This window comes from Pseudopipra pipra, chromosome Z (assembly GCF_036250125.1).
Source record: "Pseudopipra pipra isolate bDixPip1 chromosome Z, bDixPip1.hap1, whole genome shotgun sequence".
NCBI lineage: Eukaryota > Metazoa > Chordata > Aves > Passeriformes > Pipridae > Pseudopipra > Pseudopipra pipra.
The window spans coordinates 47,146,464-47,159,509 of record NC_087581.1 but is presented as its reverse complement, the minus strand read 5'-3'; the positions used below and the strand labels follow the sequence as shown (position 1 = coordinate 47,159,509).

At 36.1% G+C, this 13,046-nt stretch overlaps 1 long non-coding RNA gene across 1 annotated transcript; it reads right to left on the bottom strand.

The window, feature by feature from the left end:
* Positions 1 to 6,330: 6,330 nt before the first annotated feature.
* On the bottom strand, positions 6,331 to 11,242 carry LOC135407362 (uncharacterized). The gene is made up of 2 exons (XR_010426841.1): positions 11,166 to 11,242; positions 6,331 to 7,627 (listed from the first exon to the last, which is right to left on the bottom strand). It is a non-coding gene; the product is annotated as an uncharacterized LOC135407362 (long non-coding RNA).
* Positions 11,243 to 13,046: the final 1,804 nt, after the last annotated feature.

Below are 13,046 nucleotides of genomic sequence, written 5' to 3'. Positions count from 1 at the left end.
TTCCAAAAGAGTGTTCCTAGAGAGGTTTATATCATGGTGGAATTGTTTTCTTTTTGAATTCTGTGCTGCACCTTTCTCATTAACATACTACAAGTACAAAATAACGGCTAACAACACTAAAAAAAGAATTAACAGAACACAGAAACATAGAAACTCCTCACTTTAGAAACTGTTCTTGAAGATAAAACACACTAAAACCTCAATAATTTGTGGAATGCAAATATGATTTTTTGTTTGTTTAGTTTTACAAAAAATGTCCCAAGAATTTTATGGATTTTCCAAAGACCACATGAGCCAGAACCTGCCTGAGGATGAGTACTGCCTCACAAAAGTGGGCAATAAAATAGTGCTTTAGTTAGTAAAAGGACTTTTCACAAATTATAATCCGGTGAAAGTACACAGCTTGGAAAATGCAGCCAGACAGCTGTTTCGACAAGGTTCTCTTTAAGTGGTCTCATCTAAATGCATTGGTCTCAAAGAAACCAGAGTGCTTAGATGGACTTTTAATGAGTTTTATCCATCCAAATAGATCCACAAGTACAGTGGGATTTCCAAATAATGAAGATAGTTTTATTCGAAAACATTTCGGGACTCAGAGAGAGTAGTGATGGGAAAATATTATTAAGCTGGGAAGTGAAGAGTCCTAGGAAGTAAGTCTAACATGTTTCATTTATGCATTTTTATTTCCCAGAAGATGAACAATCAGAAGGTTTGTGTGGAACCTACAATTTCTTAGTAGTACTACAGCCAGAGTAAAATTAACTACTCCAGATAGAATGGAAATTATACAAATGAAGTAAATTTTCCATAAGTGAGCTTATCGATAACAAGGCAGCCCTGAGAAAAGTCTTGAATACATCTAGTTTGGGGGTATTTCTAAATATAGTTTTGTTCAGAAATATTTTTGGACATATGAAAAGTGCTCAATATTTTATCATTATTTTGGTGAAAGTGATAGTGGACACGTAAGTGCTTAGCATCTTCAAAACAACTCAGAGTAATCTGCAGTAACAGAGCTTCAAGTGGTGATCTGAAGAGAAGGTTGAGAATGTTTGATTTTGGAAACAAATAAACAAACAAGAAAACCAGTCCAAACTCCTACCAAGCAGACAGTTTTTATATTCAAAGCTTTAGAATCTACTAGTGTATTCTTTAATAAATTATCATCTACAAAAGCCGCATACAGTAAACCATTAGCTCCCAAAACCAAAGCAAAGCAGTGAATGAAATGTGTCTGGGTGAATGTCAGATCTGTTCAGGTACCAGAATAGTCAAAAATATAAAAAACAAATGGTATGTCTGCCAAGGATAAAATCAGTCAGTGAAGAATTATTGGATTATTAAAATGCTGTCCTATTCTGATCTTTATGGCATTTAGAGCATATCTGGATGGCCCCAGATATGACAGTATGTGGAGTTTTTGATATGCATGAAGTATGTTATGCCATATTCTCACTTAAAATGACCTATTGCCTGCTGCAAGTCAGTAAGATGTCTCCATCTCTGCATTTTATAGACATTAAGAAATGTAGATATGAAAAAGCACTGTCTGTTCACTTTGAAGTGCAAATTTATGTGCAAAGTTTATATAAACTTAACATGACATAGCCTACCTTCCACCTCCTTCAAACATTCCAGGAGAAAAGACTGATTAAGAGCAAAAGGCAATATATGATATTTTCTACCCACTTATATCCATTTAAATACATCCTCCAGCCTCTGCTTTCACTTTTTACAAACAATGTTTATCTTTTTTTTTTATAAATAGAAGGTCTTCCATTAATAACTAGTCAGTACCTAGTAACCTAGTGCCAGGGTTTGGAAATTGTTAACTCACTTGTTTACCATTGGTTTCTGTGTTGCCATAGTTATTATATTGTCTCCTTGCATTGGCTAGCCAAATGGCCAATCCCCTCTTTGGCCCAGCAGCCCTAATAAGCTGCGGGAAATTTGAATGAAACTCTTCTTCGCTGCTGGATTCCTGCATGGTCTCTGTCTCCTGGCTTAAGTACCTCCCCCGCCTGTCCCTACCATGAGGGACAGGCGGCGGAGGGGTGATTCCAGCCCTGAAAACCTTCACAGAGCGGCCGGCAGTGACCCCTCAGAAACCCCTCAAACTGTAACAACCTGGTATACTAGTAGCCTAACGGATTACCTAGAAACACACATCAAAATCATCAGAACTTAAACATAATAGGGGATTTGCAAAATGAAGGACAGAAAGCCTCAAAACCCATGAGAAGCAAAGGACACATAGATTGTCATAGCTGAGATGGAGTGCAGCAAAAAGCCATGAAAATTTAACACATCAGTAAACTTTGTGCTGAATATTTGGTTTGGCCTACGAAATACAGCAATCACTGGAAGTGCTGAGCACCTTAATTCCCTAAGGCCCCAGTTCCTCCAGATATCACTCACCATCTTTCATGATTACTTCCTGAGTAATTCTTTCTCATATTTATTTTTATTCCACAAATGCTGGTTCTAGCTTGCCAAGCCAAATGCAATAACAATTAATCCTGCAGCTTGTAAACCATAATGACCAGAAAAAGATCTTTTCATACAGTAAACAGTTGAAGTTTTAGCTTGCAAAGACGTTAAAATCTCCACAACGAGGATGCAAGAAATCCAAGGGAAGATTTCTTTTCTAATGCTTTTCTAATGAAGCATTCTTACAACCAGAGCTGAAAAGCTCTTGCTCATATCTGTACGTTATTTTTAAATATTTGGTATGTTACACGGAAAAATACAAAAATTATGTATCATATCAAGCATGCACTTTGCAACTGTGGCTGTCTGTAAGAGTTGTGTCCACTCCAAAGAAAATATCAGATTCAGTGCAGGCATATGTTTTAAATAATCTAGGGATAGTGTGGAGTCAGGAATAATTTTTTATGCAATCTCTAAGAGTGATACATTTTAAAAGATACAGTTTTTATTATAGCTTAACATTATTTACTTAGGGGGAGAGGAGAATCTGACAGTTTTAAAGAATGAGTTTTCCTCTTTCATTAGGAAAAAAAAGAAAAAAGAAATTAAATCCTGCACACTCGGTCTATATTATATTTGATCATTCTGCATGGTTTTGTGACTTTTATACTTTTCAACATGATGAAACAAAGGAATAAAGCTCAAAATCTCCCTCTTTAAATGGAAACTGGTTTTACCAGGAGCAGACAGAAATCTTTGCTCCAAGCGGACAGTAAAGGGCTGCATTTTGCCCTTGACACAGCCACCCACTCCCAATCAGGGTGGGGGGAGCAGTGTGCACGGGCTGAGGGGCTTGATATTTGTCAGAGTTCTGCTTTGGTTCCTTTTAATTTTCTTTTAAGGTGTGAGGGGATGGATTCTGTTAAAAAAAAGTACTACAACTTGCTGCATGGAAATATCACTAGCCAAGGCTGATCTTGATCTACATTGCTTCAGTGCCTCACTTTGGCAGACTCCTGCCAGCATCCGCACTCTTGGAAGGGTTCTGACCCACTGGATCTTTCCCCTTCCAGTGTTCAAAGCATTCCTGGCCAGGCAAGGGCATGAGCATCTCAAATAGGGGTCTTCCAGAAGCACCTGATCCTAAAAAATAAATCTAAGCCATTGACAACCCTTCAGAAGGTGAGAACTCTGGATTTTTATACTTGTAGGATTAGTTTTTCCATGGTGTGACAGAAAGGACAAGAGCAGCATTTTGTAGCCTACAGAACAATTAAAGTATGTTCAGCTGAAGCTTTCCAGTTACCTTCTGAAGTTCTACATAGTCACAGCCTTCCAGTCCTTGGTTCCCACAACCTTCTGCTTGCTCCTGGCAAGGGAAAACCGCAGTTTCAGGCTTGCTGTTTTACTGTCACCCACAGACTCTGGATGCTCATACCTCTCTGAACATGACATTCCTAAAGCAGTGGTGTTTTCTAATTTGAGTAATATTTCCATATCCCTGCATTTGTTTGCACCTCATATCTCTGTGCAGAGCACATGCTGAATAAAAGTTTTGAAGCCAGGACATATTTTCTAAATGTACTACCAGTAGGACATCCTACTCTTGAAGAAGCCATCCTTTCTTCCAAATTCCAACTCTTATTCTTCCATACTTCTTGAGAAGGCTAACAGCTTTACCTTGATTGTAATTGCCACTACAGATGGGTGGCAAATCCTGGAATAAGCACAGGAACGTAAATCCCATCCTATCTTGATGTCAGTTTTTACTAACAATAATATTATTTTCTGTTAAGCATCATGTCCTTTCTGGTATAGCACTGGGGGTGGGAATTTGGAACTTCTATTGATTGAGTTTTATCTTCTGCTACCGACTTCAATGGATGACTTAAAAAATATGCCAAATATCCCTCATATCTTTTCTCTTGTTTTCAAAATAAAAGAGTGACTTTTCTGTACTTTTGGTCTCTGTATTAATTTAATTTAAGCAAAAATAAAATAAAACCTGTATTTTATAAATGAAAGGGTTTGGAATCACTCTATCCAAGTAGAGTGTCACAGATATTCAAAGTTTAATATTATTAAGTAGTGCTATTAAGTATATCCATGAGAAGGGGCAATCAACCTCAAGTTTCTTTTGTACTTTACAGGAAAACAAATTTCTCGAAGAGCACCTTGGAAGGATGATTTGAAAAATGTGCAAAATTTATATGTATTAGCAAATTTAATTTAAATAGACTCATATTTCATAGAAATTCCATTACATAAAACAAGAAATTTTATGTGACTGAGTTTCATATTGCATGGGCAAAACTTCATCAGGGAATTATGTTGCTGAGCTTAATAAAGATGTGCAATTTATAGCATTAGCAAAAAATGGAGAATATAATATCTGCAAAGCTGAAATTTTACAGAAAGCTTTTGTTCACAGAATAAACTAATAAAAAATAGAAGATTTAATTTTAAAATCGATTATTTTAACTTACAGCTGTAAAATGCCAGCTGATATGTTATCCATGCATTTAATAATACACCTAGATGTGATCACTACTAATAAAGTATCAAAAGCTTAATGCGCTTTGTTGTATTTTGCTGTACTGAAACTATGCCTGAGTTAGACATCTTAGGAATTCAGCATGTGTTGGAGGAGTAAGGCTTGAATGATATTTTTGCTTTTGTTTTAACTAAATCTTGAGAATAATAGTAACACATAAGATTTTGACCTTGATAAACACTGCAAAGGACCCATTATGATTTGATATAATCTATATATAATCTGCATTATCCATTAAACTAATTTCTAAAGGAAAGCTTATAATAACATTCCTTCTGCTTCCCTTCTTCTTTGAGAAGAAAAGAAATAGAAAATTATAGGCAGTAGGAGTACAAAGGAACTTAGGATGTCACAGAAAGATGACAGCAAGAGGTGCCCAATGATGAGTAGTTGTGGCAGCAGGGACAAAATTATCTGCCTCATTGTAATATTTAGTCCTCTCTATTAAGGAAATATCCTAAGAGAAGCACTGATTTCTGGAAGACTGCAAGCATTTTACTACAAGTATTTGAGAACACCAAGTATTGCTGGAGAAGTCTGTAGCCAGTGGATTCACGCTGCATAAACATATTCAATACAGCCTTTGTTCAGCATAACAATTTTTGACAGGGCATATAGTACTCATAAAAGGCAAATTAACTGCGTTATGGACTCTGTACTGACTTCAGCATTTTCACACTATGCAAACTCCATTAATCACAGTTCCTGGAGTGAAAAATTAAAGTTACAGAAGAGAGATTTTAATCACATTAATTATAGATTCTATATTTAGCGTCTGTGTTTATAATCACCACTAAGTTAGATTTTTATAACAAAAATATTTAATATAAAATACAGTATGCACTATAATACCTGAATAGTAAAAACTGATAGAAATATCTCCCTATTGTGATCTACAATGACAAGGATCCCAGAGTTGGGCCCAATTTCAACTTGATTAAAACAACAAATACAATCAATCATAATTTAAAGGTAATAGTTCTACAGCTTTCACTGATAAGAAAATCACATACTAATAGAACTATAATCATGCAGACCCTGTAGATACCAGCAAGAGGTGACTGTGACATTCATTATCTCTGGAATTAATAGTAACACATACCATGTTTCAGCAGAGTCAACAGGCTCCTGTAATTTTAGTCTCAAAATTGCTCTCTGTGACTCTCTCTGTGTTTGTGTGTGTGCGTGTGTGTGTGTGTGTTGTGTGTGCGTGAAAAAGCTGTAGATTACATCCTGCCGTGTTTAATTTGTATCATGTGTGCTCTTTATTATGACAAAGCCAATTTCAAGCCCTCCAAAAAATTTACTCCACAGTGAGAGGTTTCATGCAGGCACAACTCAGCATGTGGAAACTATATCAAAGTTTATTGCTGACAGAATAAAAAACTATGAAACAATATCTACAACAATCTTAACTAACTCTCCTATGATAAAACAATATATTTACATAGACCACCCCTCCTTTCACCCCACAAAGTCCAGAAGGAAAGAAGAAGAAGAAGTCTTTTCACTTTCAGGGCAGCACAATCTCTTATCCTTAAGGCAGCAGTTCTGATTTGTCGTAGATGGAAAATCTCTCTTTCTCTTCATCAGAATGCAGGGGGTCTCTCTCTCACCCCCACTCAGCCCCTTGGTTCCAGTCGAGGGTCTCACCCATTGGCTGCAAGGGGACACCTTGCCTCACACATGATCTTCATCCACGGAGTACAGGGAGTTAAAGCTTAAAGTCTTTATTCTGCGCTCCGTGGAGGTCCCTGTCTCTGGGGATCAAGATCTCAGGAGACTTCTCTAGGGATGTCCACCCCTCCTTCCCCAGGGTCAAAAGTTCGGAGGGTTTTTTGGCTCAGTTCTCACCCCAGAACATTTCCAATTATCTTCTCATGTCTCTGCTCGGTCAGCTCTCAGATGCAGGCTTCTCTAAGTCTCAGCTCTCAGCTGGATACTCTGTTTCTGCTGCTGCAAACTCAGGGTCTGACTTCGTGCCATGTTTGCTGCTCTCCGGAATTCTCTGATCTTTGCTTCACAGTCCTTTTGGCCAGAAGCCAATCTCGACTCTCTGTTCCGTGCTACCTCCATCACCATTTCCCCCCCCACACACTGCAAAGGGGAAATAAAATGCCACAGTCCAGGGGCCTCCCCAATTTTTTGGGGTTCCCCTTGACCACCAGTCTCGGGGGGGCTCAACTCGGCTGCTGTGCCGTTCCTGGCCCCCCACCCAGGACCGGGGGAGAAGAGCCCCCAATCTCTGTGTCTATTTCATGGCATCTCTCCAATTCCAGCTATGCCAACAAGCCTTCTTTTCTGGCTTGTGTGAATATGTCATTTCCACAGGGGCAAACTGAGCCCTGATTGGCTCAACACCAAAAACATCATCCCTGGACTTAGCCACCTTCCAGCTCCAGGGGGGACTTTTTTTTGTTTTTCAAACCACAACACCTTTAATCCAAGAAAACTTCTCTACAAATTGGAAAGTGCTTTACAGTTATTTCACAAACCAGGAAACGAATTGCATTGGAAAATAACTGATTTGTAAAAATTATTCCAAAATTCTTTCCGAGCAAAGAAATAAAAGTAGGATCATATTGCTTTCCAAAACACGAGACCATTTTCTTCAAGATCTTTTCCCATAGTCTGTTAGTACACCTGAAGTGGAAGGAAAGGAAGCAACTATAATTTCACTTAAAAAATAAAATCAAGTGTAATGCTAATTTTAAATGCAATTGGGAAAAAAAAAGTATAAATAAAATAGCAGTGAAAAGAGCAACTAATATGGGCATATTGACTTTTATTTCATATTTATTTTTATTATTAGGGTTTTGTTATATTCAAGTGTCGTACTTTTTGTTCTTCTCTACATATTATTTTTTCTTCTCTCCAGCATTTTGGGTGGTCATTGCTAGAGTGGGTCTTTTTTAGTAGAGACCCACTCCAGCAAAAAATTATCTTTCTTATAGCTGGTCATTCAGCTATAAAAAGAAATTCTCTAACCAGAAGCCAAAATTACGTACCAAATGGAATTGTGTCTGCCAGAATGATGCTTAGAAGGTCACAGAGTCACCACCCTTTCGTGTGATTAAAATATGTTATCCTGATATCTATCTGCCTTTTAAGCTTGGTTTATGAAATAAACCAACATGCTTTCTCTCAAAAATACCTTTGTCATGAATGATAAAAATATTGCATTAAAAAAAAAAAAAAAAGACTGGTATATTTTGGTAGTGTTGAGCTTTTTATTATTGTGGCCAAAATTTCTTTCAAGACCAAGAAGTTTCCAAAAATATTGAGATTTCAAACAATTGTCATGAATTTTCTTGTTAATACTTCAAAAGAAAACAAATAAATAGAATAAAATATTTCTTATTGGGTTGGTTTGTTATTCCTTCTCCAGGTCAGCTCAACATACTTGGATATACTTGTGCTTTACATCTATTCACAACTATTTTTGAGGGCTGTAGATGAGCTTCTTCCACAGTCATATATGAAGTCATTTCAAGGATCTGAGCAGCAAAATTGAAAGTGAGACGTATTAGTGTGATATGCTACATATTTCCAGCTTCCAAATTGTTACTTTTTGGATAATTTTCACTACATCAATTACTAGCTGCTTCAAAAGTAGTATGTCACTTTACATAGGCTCCTCTGCATCATGTAGGAGATTAAGATTAATGTTTTTACCAAGTACAGTCAAATATTTGTAGTTAACTAAAGGGAGCAACTTTTGGAAAATACTCAGTGATTATAAGATAATAATAGATGACAAACAACATTGGTTTTAAGCCCGATTTGCAAGTATTTCAAATGTGTGGTCAAATCCTACTGTTGGCATTACATACATTCAAGAGATCAACTATTGAGAGGAATGATAGAAAGCAACATAGTGGAATATACCACAGACAGGCTACTACATTCTTTCTGCAGGTACAGATTAGTTCCTTGTTTTGAGCAAGTGTGTAACAATGTACCTGAATTTTTGTTCCTCTAGAAATTTTATAATAGATTTAACTGGTTCATTAGTGATATCTGTAGCTACAGAGGCTTCCTTCATGATTTTATTCCTCTTGTTCTACTGCCGTTTAGCAGGAAGGTTAAGATTAAGGAAAGATAGAAGTCTTACAAAGTTTGTAGACCAAAAAAGGTAAAATACTTTTTGAATACTCATCTCTAAGGTTAAAATATGAATAAATATGAATAAAATATGAATAAAAGAAAAGTTTGCTGAAGTAAGAAGGTGTGAAGTTGGACTACATAAATTGGGCATTTTAATTAGTAAGCAATCATGTTTAAATTACAAGTTTTCAAAGCAGAACTGCATTTCAAATTACTTCGTTGCAAGAATACTATCCATTTTTGGTGTGGCTTTTACATCACTGAACTCCAGGTGTTGAGAATAATAATTTAGAATTATTTAGTTCTATCAACTGGTCTTCACTTGCAACAGATAATCCCTTCTACATCACAGACTGATGTTGATATCATTAACTTTTCTTCATTGCTCCACTTGTGACATGAAACTATTTTCAATTCTAAGATGATCAGTTTTGCCTACACCTTCCCTTAGAGTGTTGTAACCAAACTGTGCAATGCTGCATATGCACCCACCGATCATGTTGAGGCCTTCAACTGCTTATATTTATTTCTGGTTTGTCCTTTAAACAATGCCATTAATTTATGTTGCTTTTGTGCAATTTCTTCTGCAATGTGTCATGCTTTTTAGATTCATGCTATTTCTAACAGTCACAGAAGCTCATGTCTTCAGAGCCATTCCAAAGACACAGCTGTGATAACCATACCTGTGCTCAGCACTACAACTACGTAGTTAAAGTACCACGATGCCTGAAAGTCAAGCATATGTATATGTACAAATTATGGTCACCTTCAATTACATCTTTTTGAGGTTGGTTTTAACAGCTGCTGTGATTTTCACAGGGGATACTGTGATCCTACTTAAAATTCATTCTGCAGAATTTTATAGATCATTTTCCATCTTAGGCATGGCGGAAAACTTTTTTGTAATATGTCCACTTGCACACTAGCTACAAACTGTTCTTGAAGTCATTTAAACCCATTTCAAGTGCAGTGCATCAGCACTGAAGAGGAATTTATCTTTACTCACACGTCATTCACAAACTTGTCCTCTAGTGATGGGGTTATAATTTTTTCTGCCTCTCATTTCTTCGGATTTTCCTGTGACTGTTCATTAGTGATTAATTCTGAAGTATTTTAGCAACTCATTCATGCTAAATAATTTATATTTAAGTTCCTTCATAGCTTTTCTACATACTCTTTTTCCTATGAGATACAAAATCAAATCTGTTCAATCTCATGTTGGCCAATAAGACTTTCTGTTTCTGTCATCTCTTAATTACTTTTGCCTTAAGTCCTTCACTTATGTGCAATAATATTAAGTAAAGCTTTTCCATCATTGTTAATTATAAGTGTGACTGTGAATAATTATTCTGCAAGTTTGCAGTATTTACTTCACATTTACAGTGGAAAGTATATAATTTCTTTTAAAACTATATTCAGACATAAATTCATCAAAAAAAAAAAAAGTAAATGAATAAGAGATGTGGTGCTTTCTCCTAGTAATAGTCATATATGCAGAAAGATCACAAACCAGTTTCTGTGATATCAGCAGGATTATTCCAGATTCAGCCCATTTTAATAAGAGTGGAAATAGATACAACACATAAAATAGCTGACTTCCAATGCAGGGTACAGAATATAGCTCAATTCACCCAGCCAGTGACTGGCTATTTTTGGTGCCCCAGGTACATTTGCAGACCATCTGAGTCTGGTTATATTTTTGGCTTCGTTTTTCTATAGTAAGCAAGTATACCACCAAAAAGCAATCTTGATAATTAGTAAAGGCTGTAATAACATCTGGTTACCAGTTGGTAGGCACAACATCACACAGATGTAATTCTGCCTCACTCTGCTTACAGAATACATCATTAAGAGTGAATTCTACTTATGACACTCAGGGATAAAACACACACTTAAATTTTTACCTGTTCTAAATGAATTCTAGACAGTTTTCTGATTAATAAAGTCTATTTCTCCAGTGAGAAATTACTATGCATACATAATTTAAACTAAGAAAATTAGGACTAATTGCATCCCCATGGCCATCATCTCAGGAACCATGCCTGAAGGCGTTATTTAAAAAATAAAGGCTTACCAAAAATGAAACGATATTCCAAGTATCTTCTCCAAAACTGTGTGGAAGTGACTTACAAAGAGAATTTGAGTACAGGGTAAAAGGGGCAAAAACTGAAAAGAGGTGTCTATCTAAAGATCTCCTAGACCTGTGCTATCCTACTGCAACCCAAGGGTTTCTAACCTCTGGTCTAAAGCCAAAGCACCTGCAAATCAATTCAGATGGGCAAAATAAAGACTACACAAATTACTGATTTGCTTTATAATACAAAGAAATAATAAAATAAAATTTCTAAAATTATGATAAATAAATAATAGAATTTTTAAAAAAAAGGTGTTAATAGTTTATTCTAAAATAAAGCTTCTCAAACAGCCCATACTGATGAAGCAGAGAGAGGAAAGCTAAGAAGCCTCTGAGAAAATCAGATATTTACTTGTAACATAGAACCTGAAACTGAACAGAGGACCTGATTACAGACTGAAGTTTTGAAGAGTTTTGAAGTGTACAGTGAGCAACCCTTGACAGAAGAGATAGATAAGTTTATTTGAGTACAGACAAGTTAGTTCTTTCTGGCCTTCAGGATAAAAGAAGAAAAGACTATGAAATATTTTTTCCTAGAACAAAGAAATTCTGAAAGACAAAAGGAGAAAGGTTTTTCATGTGAGCAATGGGTTTATTATCCTGAAAGAGTTAAACTCCTATTGTGAACCAATTTTTCGGCAGAGAGAAATAAGAACAAGCATCATCTCCCAATGGCAAATGAAATGCGGACCTTAATATTGCTATAATTAACTTCATAAAATATTTAAATTTTCTATCATACTGGGGGTTTTACTGCTTTGGGGTTTTTTTTTCTCTTTTTCCTAGGTTTCTTTTGTGCATTTGTAAATGAGAAGTAGTCTTTAAGGAAAATCATCATGAGTAAGTGGTTACATTTTTGGAAGAGCATTATTGACACATAGGATAGACTGAGATATCTTGTGACAAGCCTTTTGGAAAAAGTAGTCCATTTGCAGCAGGAAAAGGGGACTAAAATGGGTTTGCCATCAAGGAGAAAATAACCATGTTACTTTATGACCTCTTTTGCTAGAATACTTATTTGCTTCACTATCATTGATGTATTTACCATTAAAGTACATCTGTGAGGCAAGGAATCACTACAAACTGCATCTTTTACAAAGAGAACTGAGACACAATATGACTGTAAGCAATTTTCCCATGGTCACACAGGATTTATGTGAAAGAACAGGAAGCTGAACTCTTGTTTGCCAATCCAATCAACATCTTAAAAGCAAAAGGCTTCCTTACCTATCTAGGCCTCTAGCCAAAATTCAAATTGAACTCCATTTGAGACCTTTTGTAAACTCTTCAGATGAATGTTTCCTATGAAGTATTCTTTCTTATGGGCAATGGGAGGTGGGAAAAAGGTAACAAATAAAATAAAAATAAGAACACAATGTATTTTCAAAGTATGAGTTAAAGGAGCTGTATCAGTAGAAGTTGTGGATACCAAGCTTCAAGAGATTGCTAAGCCTCTTTTCTAGAGGTCTTCAGGTAGGTTTTCTGTGACATTTCAGACCATATATTTCAAAAGAAATAACTACTAGGAGACTATCCAAAACTAGAGAAGGCTTGGAACTCAGCTTTGGTGTACTCCCCATAAATTAAAAACAGTAACATTACAAAAATTATGATTTTGCAAAAAAGACAACAAAAACCTAATTCTGCTGCTGACATGACTCCCTGAAATGGAACTATTTTTAGGAACTATTAATTGAACAGTAAGAATTCTCCCTTTCTCTGGGATTACTCATATGCGGCTGGTAGTGGGTGACATGTAGGAAAGGGAAAAACTTAGTTCTCACCTAAACTGAGCTGACACTAACATGATTTGGGCCATGT